This window comes from Chiloscyllium plagiosum, chromosome 10, assembly GCF_004010195.1.
Source record: "Chiloscyllium plagiosum isolate BGI_BamShark_2017 chromosome 10, ASM401019v2, whole genome shotgun sequence".
In the NCBI taxonomy this organism is placed as follows: domain Eukaryota; kingdom Metazoa; phylum Chordata; class Chondrichthyes; order Orectolobiformes; family Hemiscylliidae; genus Chiloscyllium; species Chiloscyllium plagiosum.
Window position 1 is genome coordinate 28,450,006 of NC_057719.1, and position 20,202 is coordinate 28,470,207.

A 20,202-nucleotide genomic window follows, 5' to 3' on the forward strand; every position below is an offset into this window, starting at 1 on the left:
CCATGTAAAATGCAGATTGCTAACTTGTAAATGTATATTATCAATGAAGGGACAAGTGATTTAAGAAATGAGATGGTGTCTTTTCGCTAGGTTGGAAGACTTCAAGTCTAGGGGATACATGCTTCGGGTGAGAGGAGAAAGATTTGAAACAGAAATGAGGGGCAACATTTTTCCACAGAGACTGGTTAGTGTGTGGAACAAACTGCCGGGGATGGACGTGGGAACAGTCACAATGTTCAAATGACCTTCAGATGAGTACATGAATAAGAGATGTTTGGATGGATATAGACCAAGCGCAAGCAGGTGGGACTGGATTAGTTTGGGATTATGGTCAGCACAGACTGGTTGGACTGAAGGGTCTGTTTCCATGCTGTATGACTCTACATATATGAGCTCTGAGTGCCCTAAATCACAACGTTAATTTAAAGGAATACTGCCGTTATGTTGACAGTGGAAGAAAAGTCGAATAGTCCTATCACGTGTAATGTTGCATTTTAATAGGTGTTAAGCCAAAGTAAAAGGCCAAGTATTCTGCTTTCAAACTCTATGCTTGTGGTTTTCCACTATATTACAGCAGCATTAATTTGCATCAAATGTCCTAAATTGAAATAAATCCTGATATTTGTTAGACTGGAATAGCCTTCATTCAGTGTCAGTGAGGTCAGTCTTCAAGTTGCAGTCTGTGGGAACTGTTGTGGTGCCTCTTTGTCTGGGCCTCTGTCTAACTGGAGTAAGGTTTCACGCACAGCCTGAGGGCTAGCAAAACAGCTGCAGGCAAACTGCAACGTTCCTCCAATTACACAGTGGAAATGGCGACTTTCTGGAGAAACATTCATTTTTCATAAGAGCTGGTATTCCGTTGGTCATGAGCACTGCTGCCTCACCAGGGTTTTTCCCAAGGATCTGATCACATTCCCTGAGAAAAAAAACTGCTGAATTTTTTTAAAAAATAAGGCACTTTACTCTTGCAATAAAGACATGCATTCCACTCAAATTTTACATTAGGTTGATAAAAAGAAAAAACCTTGCTTCATATTTTACACAATTAGACCAACGGCCAGCATAGTTTATTACACACTGATAAATATGTATTCAGCCAATCAAAAAGAAAGGTAACAAGAAAAAATTTATTTATATAGCGCCATTAACACAGTAAAATGTCCTACATGCTTTACAGGAGCAATTATCAAACTAAATTTGACATTTAGTCACATAAGCCAGGTAGGCTGATATCATTACTTCAGCTAATTGAGCAATAATTATTTAATTTCAATTCTCTTGCCAGTTTTATGCACTGTTTCAAGTTGATTTGTGACATCATGCCTAGCCCCAGCCAGAGGTAAATAAGTGAAAAGGTCCCAGGTTTTGTGTCAGTGATTCCTTTGTGACCAGTCCTTGGGGAGTTCACAAGAACGACCTGGGATTGCTTCAGATTTCCCTCTATCCTTAAGGGAAAGCAGTCTGTACAGGTTTGTTTCCTACCAACCCTCCCACACGTGGCTATGTATTTCTCCTAATTTGGAATTCTGTTATAATTGGGAACTCTTCAATTGTGATTTAAAAACCAATTTCCAGGATCATTTGTTTCATGAGTGTTTTGAACAAACCCTCAGAGAGTGCAGCTATCAGACTCAGACTACTATTATCCTTCGAGCACAAATATTGTGTAACATTTGGATCTTATTCATGAACAGTTGGTAGCTCCTAGTAAACATAATACTTGCCCTCTCCCCCTAATTGCTTAATGTTCTGCCAGGAGATTTATCCAATTAAGTCATTTTCATTGCAACGAGCAACGGATCAGTTTCACTTTGCAATCAATGTGCATTTTCCCCCCCTGCATTTGGGCCTATTTCAAAAGAATATCACAAACATTGATTCCATCACTGAATTTTGATCCTCACCAATAATGGTGTCTTCTGTCGTCCTGTCAGTCAAATCAATGGAAATTTGGATTATTATTGACTGAAACAGGAAATGGAGCTTTCATGGACTATGCAAACAAATGCACAAAAATTTGAACACCAAAATGTTACACAGATGAGTAGTCACTGCAGAAAAGAGAATCTATTCAAGCAAGCTTTCTATATATTTACACACATAAATAAGAAATGAGAGGAACTACAGCAGAAAAAAATACTTTAAACCTATTAAATTCTGCAAACACGTCTGACACTGGAGAATTTGGTAGCTAAGATTGAACTGTTGTCTAAATCATTGTTGAAAAATATGCAGCTAGCAAACAAGTTAAAATTGTGCAAAATGGGCATTTTTAAAATTGTGTATAAAAGACTATTTCTGTAGCCTCTGAAAGATGCATCCAATTCTATTGGTATCAGCAAGCACTTAAAGATAACAGCTGGTCCATCACTTGGCCAGAAAGATTTAGAGGGTACACCAGACCTTCCACATGACTGCAAGAACATCAAAGGAGAAATGTCCTGTCTTCTCTTTGGTTGGTGTTGGAATAGAATAGGTGCTAAAGTGGCTTAAAAATTGATTCAGAATGACCCGATTGTAGTTGGACTTTACAAAAAGCCTTAGATGCAAACTAGGCTCTGTTTTAAAATTGTACTAAAACACGAGTGCAAATTCCAAAGATTATTGTCATCACTGTTTCACTGTTAGCTCAACACTAAAACTGAAGATCGGTGGAGATCCAAGATGGCGGCAGTCTGAGTGGTCTGCTGTGCTGGGCTCTGTGCCATACCCCCAGGCAAGGTGGAGCTTTATCCTCCCTTCTGGATTAGTGGTGCTGGAAGAGCACAGCAGTTCATCCGAGGAGCAGTAAAATCGACGTTTTGGGCAAAAGCCCTTCATCAGGAATTCCTGAACTGCTGTGCTCTTCCAGCACCACTAATCCAGAATCTGGTTTCCAGCATCTGCAGTCACTGTTTTTACCTTTATCCTCCCTTATCAACCATCCCCAGGAGAAAAAAAGTAGTAGTTTAAACTTGCTGACTATTTGGAGTTGCTGAAATTGTGTGGGACAGCTTTATGGCCAGGATGAAGTCGAATAAAGGGGCCTAAAGGAGTACAGCAGACAGGGCACTTCCCTATTGCATCGAGGGTGCCTGCAGCCTGTGTTCAAACTCCTGGGGCAGCCCCTTTGGACCCAGCAGGACAGTATCATTTACTCGTGGAGTTTGCAGCAGTTGAGCCACTGTCTGCCATGCTAGAAAAGCATGAACAGAAAATCCAGCTGCTGTATTGAAGAATGGAGGCAGTGAAGGAGAGGACCGCAGCATCAGAGACCGTGGCGGACGTCTCAGGAGAAAGAATCTGAAAGCTGGAAGAACAGGTTCGGCTCCTTCAGGATCAAGTTGACGATCTTGAAAATAAAAATAAAAGGAAAAACATACATATCGTGGGTCTCCCAGAAAGGGAGGAAGGCGAGGACCTCGTCAGGTTCCTGGAGGGGTGGCTCCTGAAGTTCCTGGGGTTGGAGTTGGAGTTGGGCCTGGTAAGCGCGGAGCGGGCCAACTGGATCACAATGTGCAGGACGGGCCGGACCCGTGCCCCCACGTGGTCCTAGTGCAGCTCCTGTATTATAAAGAAAAACAATTAATAGTTGAAACAGCAACAAGACTGGGAAGGAATTCACAAGCTTTAATGTACAAAGGCTTAAATATAATGTTCTTTCAGGCCTTTTCAGGAGCCCTAATTAAGAAGAAAAATACATTTGATGATGTCAAGAAAGAATTCAGGGACCTGAACATTCAGTACTCCTTGAGGTACCCAGCCGTGTTGCGTGTCGCCCATGGGGGGACGATATGTAACTTTGACTCCGCAGAAAAGGTGAAGGACTTTGTGAAGTCTTTAAATTGAAGGGTGTAAGGGTGGAGAAGGACCCCATCTCTCTCCTTTTGGGCCTACCCATTGTATTTCCTGCAGACGTGCATAAGAAAAAACCTTTCAATATTCTCACGTTCTGTGCAAGAAAGAATATCTTGCTAGGTTGGATATCCGAAAATCCCCCAGGCCTGTCGGGTTGGCGGAAGATTGTTATGGAGCATATTCCCCTGGATTTTCTCACAAATATGGTACACCACAAAACTGAGAATTTTTACAAGACATGGCAGCCCTTTTTGGAATTTCTGGACACAGATTTATCTGCCACACTAACAAGGGCTTTTATATAGACGTAACGATTGTGTTTCACAAGTTCAATATCCAGGGAGGAGGAACTGTGAATGTCTGAGTGTTTTGTTTGGCTAGACTGAGTTATTATTTATCTGTTGTTGGTTATTTATTTATTCAGTTAAATTGCTAGTTTAGGTTTATTTTAATTTTATATTTTTTGATATATGTTTATACATTTGTGCAGGAGGGTGGGTTGGGTTTTTTTTTATTTGGGTTTATCTTTGTACTGTTTAGAATTGCATTGTTTTGTACTTGTTGTAATATTTTAAAAATCTGTTTTTTCTCAATAAAAATATATTATCAAAAAAGATTGAAGGACCTGAGTCAGGGTGGGAGGGGAGGGGGCATCATTGTGGACAATGGTTTGGGCTTTTTATTACCCCTTTTTTTACTTCCCTCTCCCCCTTTCTTTTTTGTGGTTATTGGTTTTATATGTACAGTTTTGTTGTAAAATTGTAAAATTGGAATTATTTTAGATATCGATCAGTTGGATATTATCTAGGGCTCCTTTTTTTGAACTGCTGTCCTTTTGATTTTGATGGCGATATCTGTGGTTAAAATGGGGGGGGGAGGGGATGAGAATCTATTGTTAGCTTTCAGAATGTAAATAACAGGTTTTCCTCATTTGAGAATTGCCCGGGGCTAGGGCATGGCCTCAGCTAGAGGGAGTTAAGAAGGCAGTAAGGATTGGGAGGGGTGCCCCCTATGGGCAAGGGGGAATATCTCAAGCGAATTGGGGGTTATTTGGCTGTTAGCTTCAGTTAAATGTAGTTTTTTTAGTTGTAGTTGGTTTCATAGGAATAGTTTTTAGATCTCATAGAGTTAATATCTTTGTAGCTCATCATGCCTCAGATAAGCTCCCTTCTCCTGGGAAACCACGGGCTACCCTGGATGACCATGGCTAGTGATTTGTTCAGGTGTGCACCTGGAATATAAAAGGGAACCATCCTCCTATTAAAAGAAAGAAGGTCTTATAAAGCTTTAGGAAGGAAAGGGTGAACATTGCCCTGCTGCAGGAGACACATCTAACTGATAAGGAATATCTGACACTGCAGCAGGGGGTGTTATGACAGGGTATTTTTCTTATCCTTCAGCTCTACAAGTAGAAGAATGGCTATACTGATAAGTAGGAACCTCCCTTTCCAGGTAACGGAGCAGATTAAGGATGAACATGGACGTTTTATCATTCTTAAAGTCCTAATACATGGAGAAGAGTGCGGCATTTTGAATGTATATTGTCCCCCAGCGCACCTTCTTAAATTTCTAATTGATGTAGTGGCTAAATTAATGAATCTTGGGGTACACCAAACGATTATAGGAGGAAATTTTAATTGCCTAATAGACCCAGAGATTGACAGGGTGCCAAAAGGCCTGGCAGGTGCACCAGTGCAGTCTAAACAGTTGGCGGACATGTACAATGAGTTGGGACTAGTGGATGTGTGGAGGTATTTCCAGCCTAATGGAAGAGACTTCACATTCAATTCCAACCCACACAAATGCTATACGCGAATTGACATGTTTTTTATGCCACCTGACGGTTTGGACAGAACATTGGTGTGCAAAATTGGGAATATAGTTGTTTCAGTTCATGTGCCAGTGTATTTAGATGTTATAATCAAGGGTAGTGGAATGAATGCACATCACTGGCGCATGGATCCATTTTTGTTAAGGGATAGCAAATTTGTTGAGATTACAAGAGAGTTTGGGGCCTTCTGGGATATCAACTCAGGTATGGCTAGTAATCCAGCAACTAAGGGAGGCAACTAAGGCATATTTACGAGGCTGCTCTCTGGGCTGCTCTCAACTTAATGTATACACAAGTGGCTAAAAAAGAGGTCTCCTTTGCCAAACAAAGGTTGTTCGAATTTGGAGATAAGCCTGGTAGATATCTGGTTTATTTGACTAGGAGGAAAAAAGCTTCCCAATCTATTACGTCTGTTAGGGAGAAAGTTGGTACGATTACCCGTGAATTGAAGAAGATCAATGTTAGGTTTAGGGAATACTTTGCAGAGCTAAATTGGTCGGGGCGGGGGCGAACACAGTACAATGGGAATGCAGTCCTTTTTTGAAAATCTGGACCTCCCCAATATAGATACGCAACCTATAACGATACAGGAAGTGCAGGGCGCAATAAGGCATCTCCAAGGTGGCAAAGCACCAGGACGAGATGGATTCCCAAGTGAATTCTAAAAGGAATTCATAAACATGTTAGTGGAGCCACTTTTTTTTTAGATTACATTACATTACATTACAGTGTGGAAACAGGCCCTTCGGCCCAACAAGTCCACACGGACGCGCAACCCACCCATACCCCTACATTTACCCCTTACCTAACACTACGGACAATTTAGCATGGCCAATTCACCTGACCTGCACATCTTTGGACTGTGGGAGGAAACAGGAGCACCTGGAGGAAACCCACGCAGACACGGGGAGAATGTGCAAACTCCACACAGTCAGTCGCCTGAGGCAGGAATTGAACCTGGGTCTCAGGCGCTGTGAGGCAGCAGTGCTAACCACTGTGCCACCATGCCACCCACTTCTGGGGATGTACAACTATTCTTATATACAGGATTATCTGCCGCCTTCTCTTAGAGGGGGCTAATATCTCCCTCATTTTAAAGAAAGGGAAAGATCCCGAAGAATGTATTTCATATCGACCAATTTCACTTTTGAATGTAGATTTCAAAATTTTATCCAAGATTCTGGCTCTAAGGTTGGAGAAGGTCCTGCCCCATATTATAAAAGAAGACCAGACAGGTTTAGTTAAGGGCCGTAGCTCCTCCAACGATATCAGGAAAGTACTGAACACAGTGCAGGTATGTCATCAAAGATTGATTCCGGGTTTGGTGGTCTCTCTAGATGCAGAAAAGGCGTTTGATCGGATAGAATGGCCGTATCTATTTAAGGTCCTGAAGCTCTTTGGTTTGAGGGGATCCTTTGCCAGATGGATAGAGGTACTGTATAATGATCCTAAGACGGCAGTCATTACAAATGGTATTAAATCAAATAACTTTAATAGAGGAAGAGATAGTCGACATCGGTGTCCTTTATCACTGCTGCTATTTACCTTAGCGATTGAACCGTTAGCCGAAGCTATCAGGAGGGATCCTGAAATAGTAGCGCCAAAGGTGGGAATGGGGGAGTATAAGATCACCCTATATGCTGATGACGTCCTTTTATTTTTGGCCTATCCGGAGAACTCTGTTCCTTGACTGATTCAAACAATTAATTCAAATGGTGGTTTCTCGGGTTACAGGATGAATTTTACAAAATCAGAAGCCATCCTGTTAGGGAGATTAGTGGAGGTGCCCAATCTGAAGGATGGAATGCAATTTCCGTTTCGATGGTCACCAAGTGGTTTTTTTGTATTTGGGAATTTTTATTAACCCTTCTTTCCACCAGCTGTATAAAGCTAACTTTGTACAACTACTAGAGAGGATAAAACAGGATTTGCAGCGGTGGGAGGGTTTACCATTATGGTTGGGATGAATAGCCCTGATTAAGATGAAGGTTCTTCATCGACTGCTGTACCCCATGAGAATGCTGCCATTGTTACCCAGACAAATGTTACGGAGGCTCAATGGTTGGCTAGGGTCCTTTATTTGGTGCCACAAGCAACCTCTGATTAAATTCACTAAATTGCAGCTTTCACAGGGTGAGGGAGGGGTGGATCTTTGAGATTTGAAGAAATACCAAATAAGTGCCCTGTTAACATATGTTGGTGACTGGGTACGGGGGCATTCGGTGTCGATTTGGCTTGATATTAAAGCCTCACAGTCAAGATGTCCTTTAATTAATTTATTATTCATGGACAAGATAAAATCCATGACCCAGCAGTGCGAAAGTCCAATTATTTTAAATACAGTGAGAGCCTGCAGGATAATGAGGCAAGACAAGGACAATTAGTCTAAGACTTAGCCATTTACCCCATTGGTGGGAGCCCAAGGATTTAAACTTGGGGCAATGGATTCCGGCTTTAAGGCATTGGAGAATAAGGGAATCTCCTGTCTGGGAGACTTATTCTGGAGCTGGGGGTGGGGAGGTGCAGTACCTGATGTCATTTAGTCAATTAAGGTCAGAAATATGGATTGTCTAATAGGGACCTTTTCCGATACTTTCAGGTAATGGACCATATACAGAGGAGGACCACTCTCCTGGTCCAGTGTTACACATCAGACGTGGAGAAAAGAATACTCTGGTGTACGGGTGCTCTTTCACTCAGTACTTTATATTATTTACAGAAAGGTCGCGCCCTGGGGAACATGAAAGGACGTGAAATCGAGAGTTAGGAGAGGATATTTCATCAGAGGTATGGGAAGACATTTGGGGGAATGTAAGGAAAATCTCAGTATGTAACAGAGCGCAGGGCATGCAATTGAAGATCTTACATAGAGCTCATATGGCCCCAGAGAGGACTTCAAGAGAGGAGTATCACCAGGGTGTCCCAAATGTAAAATTACTATAGGCACTCACACACACTGCTACTGGTCATGTTGTAAGATCCAGAGATACTGGAATGCTATAATAAGGGAGCTAAAGGACATCCTGGGGATTGAAATTAACGTAGGTCGGGTAATTCTTCTTTTGGGGTTGCCAAATTTACCCTCTCTGGGGGAACATGGGAAGAGATTATGTAACATTCTTACCCATTGTACTGAATTGGACATCAGAGAAACCACCAGGTCTTACGGGGTGGTGTAGGCTGGTGGTCTCCCCCAAGACTACCTCACAAATATGGTGCACCACAAAACGGAACAGTTTTACAAGACGTGGCTGCCCTTTTTAAATTATATTGACACATACTTATCAGCAATATTAATTAGGGCCATGGTATAGCCATGGGGATCAGTATGGGTGCCTGTGGGGCCCCAGGAGGAGGAGACTGGGGGAAAAAGAATACGGGTACTGTAGATAGTGCTCCCAGGGATGGGAGTCTCAGTGGAGGTGTGATGAGTGAGGTAGAATAAGGTAGAAATAATGAGATATTATTTAAGTTAGTTGACTTTAGTTTAAGTTGTATTTATTTAATATGTTTGTAGTTTAGTTTAAGTTAAGTTAATATGTTTGTTCTGATAGAATAGTAGGTCGTTCATTAACAATAGTATTGTATTATGGCTTTGTTGTACTGCCTTTTTTCTTTTTTGATGGTGTTATTCTTTTTTTCATATATAAATGTTTGGTAAAAGATTTAAAAAGGTTTTCAATAAAACTATTTAGAAAAAAAACCTGAAGATCAGTGATAGCCATGTACTCCGATTCTATTTTCCTGTAACCTTCATTTAACGGGTCTTAAATATTTTGAATTAATCAATTTGAACCAACATTAATAACCATTTGAATTCATTAATTTCCATATTTTGATAACACTTTGACTCGGAATACGTCTACTAATTTCCTCCTTTATAGTTTGAGTATTAATTCTGCAATGATGATTATGCTATCTTGCTTCTTCTCAGGCAGTCCCTGGTTAGGCTGGAAATCTGACAGAAATGTTCAGCACATCAGGCAGCATCCATGGAGAGAAAGAGCCTGATTCCAATTCTGATGATGTTACAATGATGGGTCAGAAGTCTGAAATAGTATGGATGTTTTTAATCATTCATTTCAAAATGTGATTTTCTTAACAGAAGATTGCTTGATAGCAAAATAATTGGAATGTAAAAGAAAATCCATGCAGGACTACTGAGATGTAACACCCAAGCAGATTGGACTTTAGTAACGACAAAGATCATAAAGGGTTGATGACCCTTTACTCGACGGTAAACCATCCACTACAGATTAGGTTTTTCCCTGTGAAGAATACACAAGGATAGGGATTTAAAAAAAGAGTTTCAACTCTACTTGAGTTGACTAGTGAGACTGAATGCTTTCATATGTACCAGCCTGTGTTCGAGAGTTAACATGCTGCGAAGGTCACAGCCAAAGAACTATCCCTAGTTGTCCCTGTGTTGTAGGTTAAGACTTTTACTCACTTTAAGTGCTAGACATCTGCAAGTTAACAGCCGGGCTTAAGGCAGTTCCTCTCTCACTCAATTAAATACAAGAATCATAGTAAAGGAACTTTGATCAGCACATAAAACCAAGAATCAAAAATCATCTGTTCAGCTACCAACATCGATAACACCAGTAACTTCTACTGCAAAAATTGCAATGTTCAACTATCTGCTCTTCACAAACAATTTAGAGACTGATTCTTTTTTAACTTTTATCCATTTGGCCTTTTTTTTCTAATTTGTATGTGTGCATTGTTTTACTAATTTCTTTTGCATTTAGTAATTAATAAATTCTTTCTTTGCTGTTCAAGAAACCCTGGTTAAATTGGCTCTGTTTAAAATACAAGTTCTTTTGATGAAAGACACCCACATCATTAGCCATGATCTTATTCAATGGTTTGAGAGGCCAAACAGCCTATTCCTGTACCTGTTTCTCATGACCTTATGCTCTCATTTCATCCTGACCTAAACTACATAGTCCCGCACACCTACCAGCCACCTCACACACCTGCCACTTTACACCTGCCAGCCAACTCACATACTACCTCTCTCACATCACCTACCTCCTATCTGACTCTTCTGCCATCTAACTTTCCTGCCACCCTCCCACCTGCGACCCCACACATCTCTCAGCTCTCCTACCTACTAGATTAGAGTGGTGCTGGAAAAGCACAGCAGGTCAGGCAGCATCCGAGGAGCAGGAAAGTCGACGTTCGGGCAAAAGCCCTTCATCAGGAATAGAGGCAGAGTGTACCTCACCCACTATTACCTCATCCATCTGCTATCCAAGCCTCCTGTCACGTAACCCAACCTGTCACCCTACTTATCCATATCTCATCCACCTACCACCTCACCTAATTGCCATCCTCCCATGTTCAATTCACTCATCGGCCACCCTACCAAACTGACATTTTACCCTACCAACACTGCCGCCTACCATCTCACTCAACGTCCTTACCTTACCACTGTACCTATTCACTCATTTGTCCAATCACCCATTCACTAACACTCACACTCACTTCCCCTGACTTTATTCCACTGGGGTCGAGGGTGTGGTGCTGGAAAAGCACAGCAGGTCAGGCAGCGTCCAAGGAGCAGGAGAGTCGATGTTTCGGGCATAAGCCCTTCATCAGGAATGCCCGAAACTTCAATTCTCCTGCTCCTCGGATGCTGCCTGACCTGCAGGTACTTTTCCAGCACTACACTCTCGACTATAATCTCCAGCATCTGCAGTCCTCACTTTTGTCTATTCCACTGGGACTGTGTTCCCGATGGAGGACATCATCTGCATTTCTGGGATAATGGGGCTCACAACTTTTGAGCTGGAACCAAGTTGGGTCAAGGTTCCCGTGGAGTGGTATTATGGTGATGAGTTCTTCTCCCTGGGAGATCTGAACAAATCTGTTTAAACACATTAATACATCAGGAATTTGCTTCTAAATTATGTGATTCAGAAATGAAAACAGAAAATGCTGGAATTACTCATATATTTGGCAACATTGCTGGAAAGAGAAACAGAGTTAATGCATCAGATCATGGCCCTTGAGGTGATTTTGAAAATGTGTTGACTCCACTGGCCTGCTTACAATGTGAAGAAAATGTTTTAATTCTTGCACTTATGCAGTTTGCACAAAATTGCATTTGCAAAGCGAAAAGTATATGTCTGATTTGTATGGGTAAGTTGTGAGGCTAGCCTACTTGTCTCAGAACAAAGATAGTGGGCCCAATACAAGGATAACTAACTCACTTTGTAGTGGTGGAACTTCCAATATAAATGAGTGGGTCCCACTGCCTCTGAATGTGACACTGCCTATGGAGCTGCATGGTCTGGTTGCATTCTTGATATTGAGATTTGCCTGAAGATATTGATTACATCAACTGCTTGATTAGTTTAGATTGAATATGCAACATTATTCAAAGCTTATTTTTTAAATCCTAGCAAGTAAAACAAACATAAAGGACGAACAGGGAGATGCATGAAGATCAAGATTATTGACTGCCTAATTAACTGATCAAGAAACAAAACATTGAGTGTATGTCACAGTTAGAAATAAAAGCAATTAGTCTAAGCTACTGGAAGGTAGAATTCCTCACAATTAATTTGAGTCAAGGAGCAGTGTACACATTTACAAAATAATCTGTCTAGTGAAAAATCTTTGCACAGGGACATGCAGGTCTTAATCCCTGGGTGAATGGCAAATCACCCCTTTCAGTACAGCCCTTAAATCCAATAAAAAGATCAATGTTTAACATGATGTCTGCTGAGGGAGACTGCGCAATAGCCATCAAAATACAGTTTCACCACAAATGGGAAGTTACAACTCTGCAAACATTCATAAGTGAATGTTTTTGCATCTCTTTAGGAATCGTTAGTTGTAATCAAATTATGGTTGCATCAACTACTTGATTAGTTCAGGTTTAATAGACAGCATTATTAAAGCTCGTTTTATGCATTTTTGGGTTGAGAAATGGCATGAATGGAAATTTTGAAGCATTCTGAGCAGCTGATAGCATGCTTTCCATTCACATTTTCTCATCAGGATTGTGGTTGTTAGGGTTAGACTTCACTGCTTTAAAGTTTTGATGCATGCAATGCAATTTCCAATTGCAGTTTTGTATTGAACATTCACCAATTGATTTTAGCTATTTCCAGGAAGGAATCACATCAAACCAGACATAAAGTCTATAATGTTAACTGTTAAAGATTATATGGTGGCCTCTTTCATCAAAAAAACTATACAATCCAAAGAAACCTCTGTACACATCTGATGGTTTTTCCAGCAATAAGCTGGGATTGAAGAATCTGTTAATGGTGAATGCACAATCCAAGATCAATAAACTGCAATCAATACTTTAGATATCACCGTGCCTGCACTTTTCTGTTGATACAAACTATAGACTTCAGTAACATCAGCTTGTTTACTCTATCACCTTTTTATTATATCTGTTCTCTTATAAAGGACCACTCTTTATCTTAGATGCTGTCTTAGAAATATTGTAGCCTCAGGATCTTTTTGAATGTGGCAAGGTTTGCTGTAATTCTCAAAGGACTAAAGTGTTATAGCAAACACATATTTTGGAGTTTGCCAGTAGATTTGAAATATTCTCTGGTAGCTATGCATTCTGGGGAATCCTTCCACAGCCCCAAACAAAAATTCATTTAAAACTGGATCTTGTTGGCAGTAAACAGGATGTAAATGAGTTAATGATGTCATCAAGAACAATGTGGTAGTGTAGGTGAAGTCAGTCATAAGAATTTGGGAGGTGTCATGCTGATGGGGTTTGCAAAGTTGAGCTCTGCATTTCAGTATAGTAGTTACCTCAAGTCTATGAACAGTAATTTGAGGGACTGTCGTTGGTGAATAGATTGAAGCTGTGTCGGTCTGTTTAAGAACTGCACCAAAGAAAAGAATTTAAAAGTTTGAGCCACATAAACTACCATTTCCAACAGTGAAACCCTGCTGCCTGAAGGTTTCTGCAGAGTGGTACCACTACAGATACGTAAAGCTCGCACACTAGTAACACCTGGCACTCTCAGACTGCATCAGATGCTGGTGGTCTATCAGATTAGTTCCTATTAGAGGTTTGACTCCAGAGAGTGAAATTCGAGACATTGGAAACTCCATTAGTAAATGTAAAATCTCTGGTGGGCAGGGGAATACTTTAAAGTAAATTAGAAAGAAGTATTTGCAGCTCAGAGTGAGGGTTGCTGCCATAGCAGGTGGACACCATGAGACACAGCTACTGTAAGGGAAATCAAGGGCCATCAAAATAATTTAAACCAAGATCAGTACATAGAAAATGTTGTAAAGCCAGAATTAAAAAATAAAGGGGCAATTTAGAAGCCTGTCCAGTAAAATAAATACACTTCTGGCAAATCACTAGGAAAACCAAATCAGGAAATCAACTCGATACAGGTACCCATTGTGGTTACTACAGCATTAATATCCAGAAGTACATTGAGTGGTTATTTGTGAGCAAAGAGCAAAATTGACAAACCATATAGAAGTCAAATAATCAGACCATGTGCAAAAGCAGCAGTATTCAGCTAAAGAAATCGTATGAAAATAACTGAGTTGCTTTTTGTATCCTTTCTTACTTATCTCTACTGCTGAAACAGTTCCTGAATAGTAAAATACTCTGCTACTTTCCCAAATTAGACACTTGCTATATATGGGCCTGGACATGAGTGCTTGCATGAGTGCATTAGTGTTTATGGACACCAACACAAATAAGCTGAATCCTGCTGTATGGCTCACTTCCTATTTATGTGTATAGGTTTGCTTGGGTTGGTGATGTCATTTCCTGTGGTGACATCATTCTTGTTCTTTTCTCAGGGGTGGTAAATTCATCACAGGAAATGACATCATCACAGGCTAAACACGTAAAGAGAAAGTGGGCCAGACCACCAGTGCTTCATCCAGAGGCTCACTGATGATGATACCTAGTATGTTGATGAAACATCTGCAAACGAACCTTCCAGCTCAGCGACCAAACCTACATCCAGATCCTCAACCTGAGCTAAAAATTTTCTCAAAACCCGCTATAGTCCAACAGGTTTATTTAGAAGTACTAGCTTTCGGGGCACTGCTCCTTCATCAGGTAGCTGTGGAGCAGGATCATATGACACAAAGTTTATAGCAAAGGATCACAGTGTCATGCATGCAACTGATACGATCTATTGAAAAAGCCTAGATTGCTGTCAAGTCTTTCATATTTTAGAATGGGTTGCAGGTTTCAGTTCATTAATATGTAAATCCCAGAACATCTTCCGAATCGCATTCTCAAGATAACTTAAGGTTTATAAGAAAAGGTAACATCTCAGGACTCAAACTGAGGAAAGCCAGCATGGATTTGTAAGGAGCAAATCATGTTTAACTTAACTGTGTAACAAGCAATCCCTGGGTCAGATTCCCAATTTCTCAACGGGCTACCTTTATCCATTAAGCTCCAGGCTAAGGAAGGGAGAACACTCCCTCCTTAAGTTTTCACTCGCCCACATGGTAGGTTGCAACAAAGTTAATTTTAAAAGATATCTTTCTCCCAGACCCAAGTTGATTTTGCTTGTAAAGGAACCAGTTTATTAATTACTAAATATGAGAAGAAACGGTAATACAACTCAGATGTAAGCAGGTTAGAAATTAGGCAAAAAGGTGTACAGACAAGTCTCTCAATTTTTCATGAAGAGCAGAAACTCGAACATTGTGGCTATTGCAATGGAGGTCACTTGTATATTGATGTTGATATTTTACTAGCTGGTTTTGAGATTTTTGGCATTGAATGTTGATTGAAACTTTTGTTCCGATTCATTTCAGCTGATTGGCTGCACTCAGTGTTAGAGGTGGTTGTAGTGATTGTAATAAGGTCAGCCAGATGGACCTCATAGAATATGAGTTCTTTGATTGGGACTGTTAATCTAGTTCAATCAGAGAGCCCTGGCTGACAGATATAAACAGGAGATTCAGAGTCTTCTCAATTTAGGGGACTGACTCTGTGCTGGCTGGGCCACAGTCAGTATGTAACTGTTGCTATTGGTTTCTGCTTCTTTTTTGGGGGGGGGTAAACCTGATTTCTGAACTGGCTGAATTATTTGGCCAGTTTGTTAACTGGTATTCCTTTAGTGAGGACTGATTTCTAAACTCCTGATGCACACAATGTGTTTCAGATGTAACTCAGTTCTCATTAGGGGATTGTTGTTTCACTGGCTGGTTACAGCCTGTGTGTTACTTTTTTCTCTTTCACTATGAGGGTGGCACGGTGGCACAGTGGTTAGCACTGCTGCCTCACAGTGCCAGAGACCCGGGTTCCATTCCCGCCTCAGGCGGCTCTCTGTGTGGAGTTTGCACATTCTCCCCGTGTCTGTGTGGGTTTCCTCTGGGAGCTCCGGTTTCCTCCCACAATCCAAAAATGTGCAGGTTAGGTGAATTAGCCATGCTAAATTGCCTGTAGTGTTAGGTGAAGGGGTAAATGTAGGGGAATGGGTCTGGGTGTGTGGCGGGTCGGTGTGGACTTGTTGGGCCGAAGGGCCTGTTTCCACACTGTAAGTAATCTAAATCTAAATAACAATGTGGATTTTGTGGCAGGGCTTAGCCCTTGGACTCTAGGTTTCTTTGTTTTTTGTATGCGTCTTCACTGTTTTTTGGTGGTTGGACTGAGCCCTTGTGAGAAAATACATCTTACCAGATGAGTTGTCCCTGTGGGGAGGCCTAGCCCTGGAACTGGGCCTTGATTGAACACCTGTGTGTGTGCTGGAAGGTGAGCACTTGCTGTATCGTGGAGTTTGGGACTGGACCCCGCCTTCGGGAGCGGACCAAACCCCTGTGAGTTAACTGCACCTTTACAATGTACTGTGCTCCTGTGAGTGGGCCTGGTTCTCTATGGATGGACCAGGACTCTATGGAGACCGAACACCTGTGTGCTGTGGGGTGTGCACTTCCTGCCTTCAGGAGTGGACTCTGCCCTCCGTTGTGGACTCTGTTTTTAGCAACAGACTCTGCAGTTTGGAGTGGAATCCATTTCTGACAATGCACCTTGTATACTGGAGTGGACTCTGTTCCTGGGAATGGACTCTACATTTGAAGAGAACTGTTTATGGTATTGGACTCTATGTACCAGAAAGGACTCTGATTGCTGATAATTGACTCTGTTATGTTGCTTGTCAGGGTTATCATCTGCACTGTCTCCCTGGGTCTGGCAGGCCTTACTGTGAGCTAGGAGGCTCATGGGTCTTCCTGAAAGCTGTCATCCCGAGAGCTGGAGGGTGGGTAGGCCACCCCGATGCGGGTTGCCACAAGAGCCAGACGGTGGGTAGGCCGTTCTGAGCGCTGTCATCCCAAGAAGGGGTAATCAGGACGGGCTGTCCTAGAGGTGGTCGGAAGCTGTGTCAGAGTGGTCGAGAGCCAGAAGGCGCGTAGGGGCAGGCCGAGATCCGGAAGACTTGTGGGCTGCCCTGCAGGGGAAGGGGACGGGCTGTCCTCGAGGTGGCCGGAAGGTGTGTTAGGGCAATCCCCGGGCCGGATGGCACATCTGGGTGGGTGAGAGCCCAATGGTACGTAGGGCAGACCGAGAGCCGTAAGGCAGGTAGGCTTTCCTCAGCGCTGTCACCCCAGGCGGGCACCGGGGTGGGCTGTCCTATAGGTGGTCAAAAGATGTGTCAGGGCAGATCGAGAACTGGAAGGGGCATGGGCTGCCTTAGAGTGGCTGAAAGGTGGGAAGGATGGAGGGGGGCTTGCTGGTATTCTGGGGCTCTGTATTATATGCACTGTTTCTTATGTACTTGGACCATCTTGTATGTACAAATGTCATTGTTACTGTTTTGTAATGATTGAAACTAGGATTTGAGGTTTGTCCTCATTTCCCTGAAAACAGGTTGAACGGTAGGGTTTGGGGCCTGGCTTTGCTGCTCCTCTCCCTTGTAAAATTGCTATTTCTCTGTATACAGCTACTAATGTTAATTGTTTTGTAAACTGTGAATTGTTTAATAAAATTTAAAAAAAGGAGTGTACACTTGTGGCTGATTGAATCAGTTGAACATCGTTTCAAAGCTCTAGTCGTTTTGCAGTGCTGTTGCTTAGTTGGTTAAAATAGCTGTCTAGCGGAGATGGGATCCTGGTCTCAAACCCCGGTGGAGCCTGTACCTTACTGTGCCTTCTTGCAAATGCCGTGTTACAATCCACATGCTCCATAGCTCAGGGGTTAACGCACTGGTCTTGTAAACCAGTGGTTGTGAATTCAAATTTCTCTGGGGCCTCTTTGCATTTAGCTCTGTTGCCAAGCCCTCCCTCAGTTTAAACACTGTCATGTTGTCAAAAGCTTGGGAATTAATGTCTGAAACACCTTCTGAGGAAGGGCCACCAGGCCCATGTTGTTAATTCAGATAAACAGGAGTGTCAGAGGTTCTGTTCACTCTGAGAGCTGGCTCTGAGGAAGTAGATCAGTGTCAACAACTTGCCACTTGTAAACAAAGGGTGACTTGGTAATGGAATACTGACCTGTTTGGAGTTCTTTCAGTGGGGATGAGAGAAAAGCACGCTCCTCAAGAAATTCACTTGCAACAGTCATCTTTGAGTTAGGGGGAAGCACTTCTGGCATCTTGCTGGTTTTGCTCGGCAATTCAAGAGCCAGCGAAATCTGTCCCAGAGGTTTTGACTGGGTTTAGATGACTGGCAGAGGCAGAGGCAAGGTTTAACCCTTAATGAGATGCTGAGAGACTGTTTGGTATGTGGGATTAATGATGTAAAAGTGCTTAGTTTCTACTTCAAACACTACAACTGCATTTATCATTGGAAAATGTGGCAAGTGGAGCATATGGGTTGCAGGGTATTCTGATTGGAAGTAGACACCCTCGCCGGTCTGACTGAGTTTAGGGAATACCACTTGAGTGAAGGCAATTGTATGGTCTCACTCAGGACATGTCCTCACCAGAGGGGCTCTAGGTCAGCCCACAGCAAAACCCCAAAACAAAACCAAGATTTGGCTAAACGTTTACATTTTTTTTCAGGATCCTGGTCAGTAAGCCATTGTAGTTGCTGGTATGCAGACCTGAGACAGCAAAAAAGTCCCACTAGATCTAAATGGAGCAAAAGAACTCCTAGGCCAGTATCCAGGAGAGTGCACACCCTGAAAAGTCCACCCACAGCTGGTTTGGAACAGTTAAATTGCTTAGCAACATCCAAAGTAGAACCAATCAAAATAAATGTCTGGTCACATGTTCCCAGGAGGACCAGTTCTACCACAGAACATACCAGATGGCCTCCTTCTTGAATGACCGCAATTTCCCCACCCACGTGGTCGATGAGGCCCCCCAATGCATCTCATCTACTTCCCAAACCTCTGCCCTTGAAACCCACCCCTCCAACCGCAACAAGGACAGAACCCCCCGTTCCTCACCTTGCACTCCCCCAACCTCTATATACACCGCATCATCCTCCACCATTTCCACCACCTACAAATGGACCCCACCACTAGAAATATATTTCTCTCCCCACCCCTATCCGCTTTCCGTAAAGACCACTCCCTCCGCGACTCTCTTGTCAGGTCCATGCCCCCCACCAACCTACCCTCCCCTCCCCACAAAACCTGCACCCACACCTCCCTCCTCACCTCTGCTCAAGGCCCTAATGGAGCCTTCCACATCCAACAGAGTTTACCTGCACTTCCACATGTCATTTACTGTATCCGTTGCTCCCGATGTGATCTCCTCTACATTCCTATCTGACCTATCATCTTCACCCCCATCTCCACCTACCTATCACACTCTCAGCTACATTCCCCCCAGCCCTACCCTCCTCCCATTTATCTCTCCGCCCCCTTTGTTCACAAGCCTCATTCCTAATGAAGGGCTCTTGCCCGAAATGTCGATTCTCATGCTCCTCAGATGCTACCTGACCTGCTGTGCTTTTCAAGCACCACACTCTTGATTCTGATCTCCAGCAACTGCAATCCTCACTTTCTTCTGGTTACATAGTCACCCAGTTCTAAAGGATGTCGGTATCTGCGCAGTTGTTTCATTGATCACAAAGCCAGTTTTTAACAAATTTCCTTCTGGACTTTAACTCTTAAGTTTTGTGCAAGACGACAGCTAGACTGGGAACCTTTATCAGGGAATCTTTGCAGATTAAGGGTACAACTTTGGTTCTGTTCTCTTATGAGAAGCAGCTGATTCAGTTACTCACTGATTGTTGTAAAAGTCTTGGGCCCTGACTGTGTCTCACACCTGCACACGCACACACCATGGGTGCTGGGGAAAAAATAAGCACAGTTAGGTGGTAGTGTAAGGGTTAAAAGAAAAAAAAAGACTATCAGACATCCTCTTAAAAAAAAAAGCCTTGGGCCCATGCTTGAGAAAGATTGACCCTAGATTGGCTCAACATTTTTCTATTAGAAAATGGCTGCCTGAGTGAAGTCCTAATGAAATACCTGGAGATATTTCAGGAAGGTCTGGGGACAATTAAAGATGCCAAGACCACCTTTCATGTTGACCAGGAAGCAATTCTACAATTCTGCAAGGCCCGCTCAGTGCCATTTGCCTTACGGGCAAAAGGAGAAGCAGAAATCAGGAGGT

At 42.5% G+C, this 20,202-nt stretch overlaps 1 protein-coding gene across 2 annotated transcripts in view; it reads right to left on the reverse strand.

Annotated features, from left to right (window-relative positions):
• Nucleotides 1–482: 482 nt before the first annotated feature.
• The window catches only part of slc38a6 (solute carrier family 38 member 6), a 144,960-nt gene continuing 125,240 nt past the window's right edge, over nucleotides 483–20,202 (reverse strand). The window contains exons 17-18 of one of the 2 annotated variants that reach the window (XR_006312722.1): nucleotides 3,363–3,543; nucleotides 483–916 (exon numbers count right to left, since the gene is read on the reverse strand). The gene's annotated coding sequence lies outside the window, so the exon portion shown is untranslated. Of the gene's footprint in view, nucleotides 917–2,962; nucleotides 3,544–20,202 lie in introns of those variants that run through there. The other variant, XR_006312721.1, reaches the window with a different exon arrangement.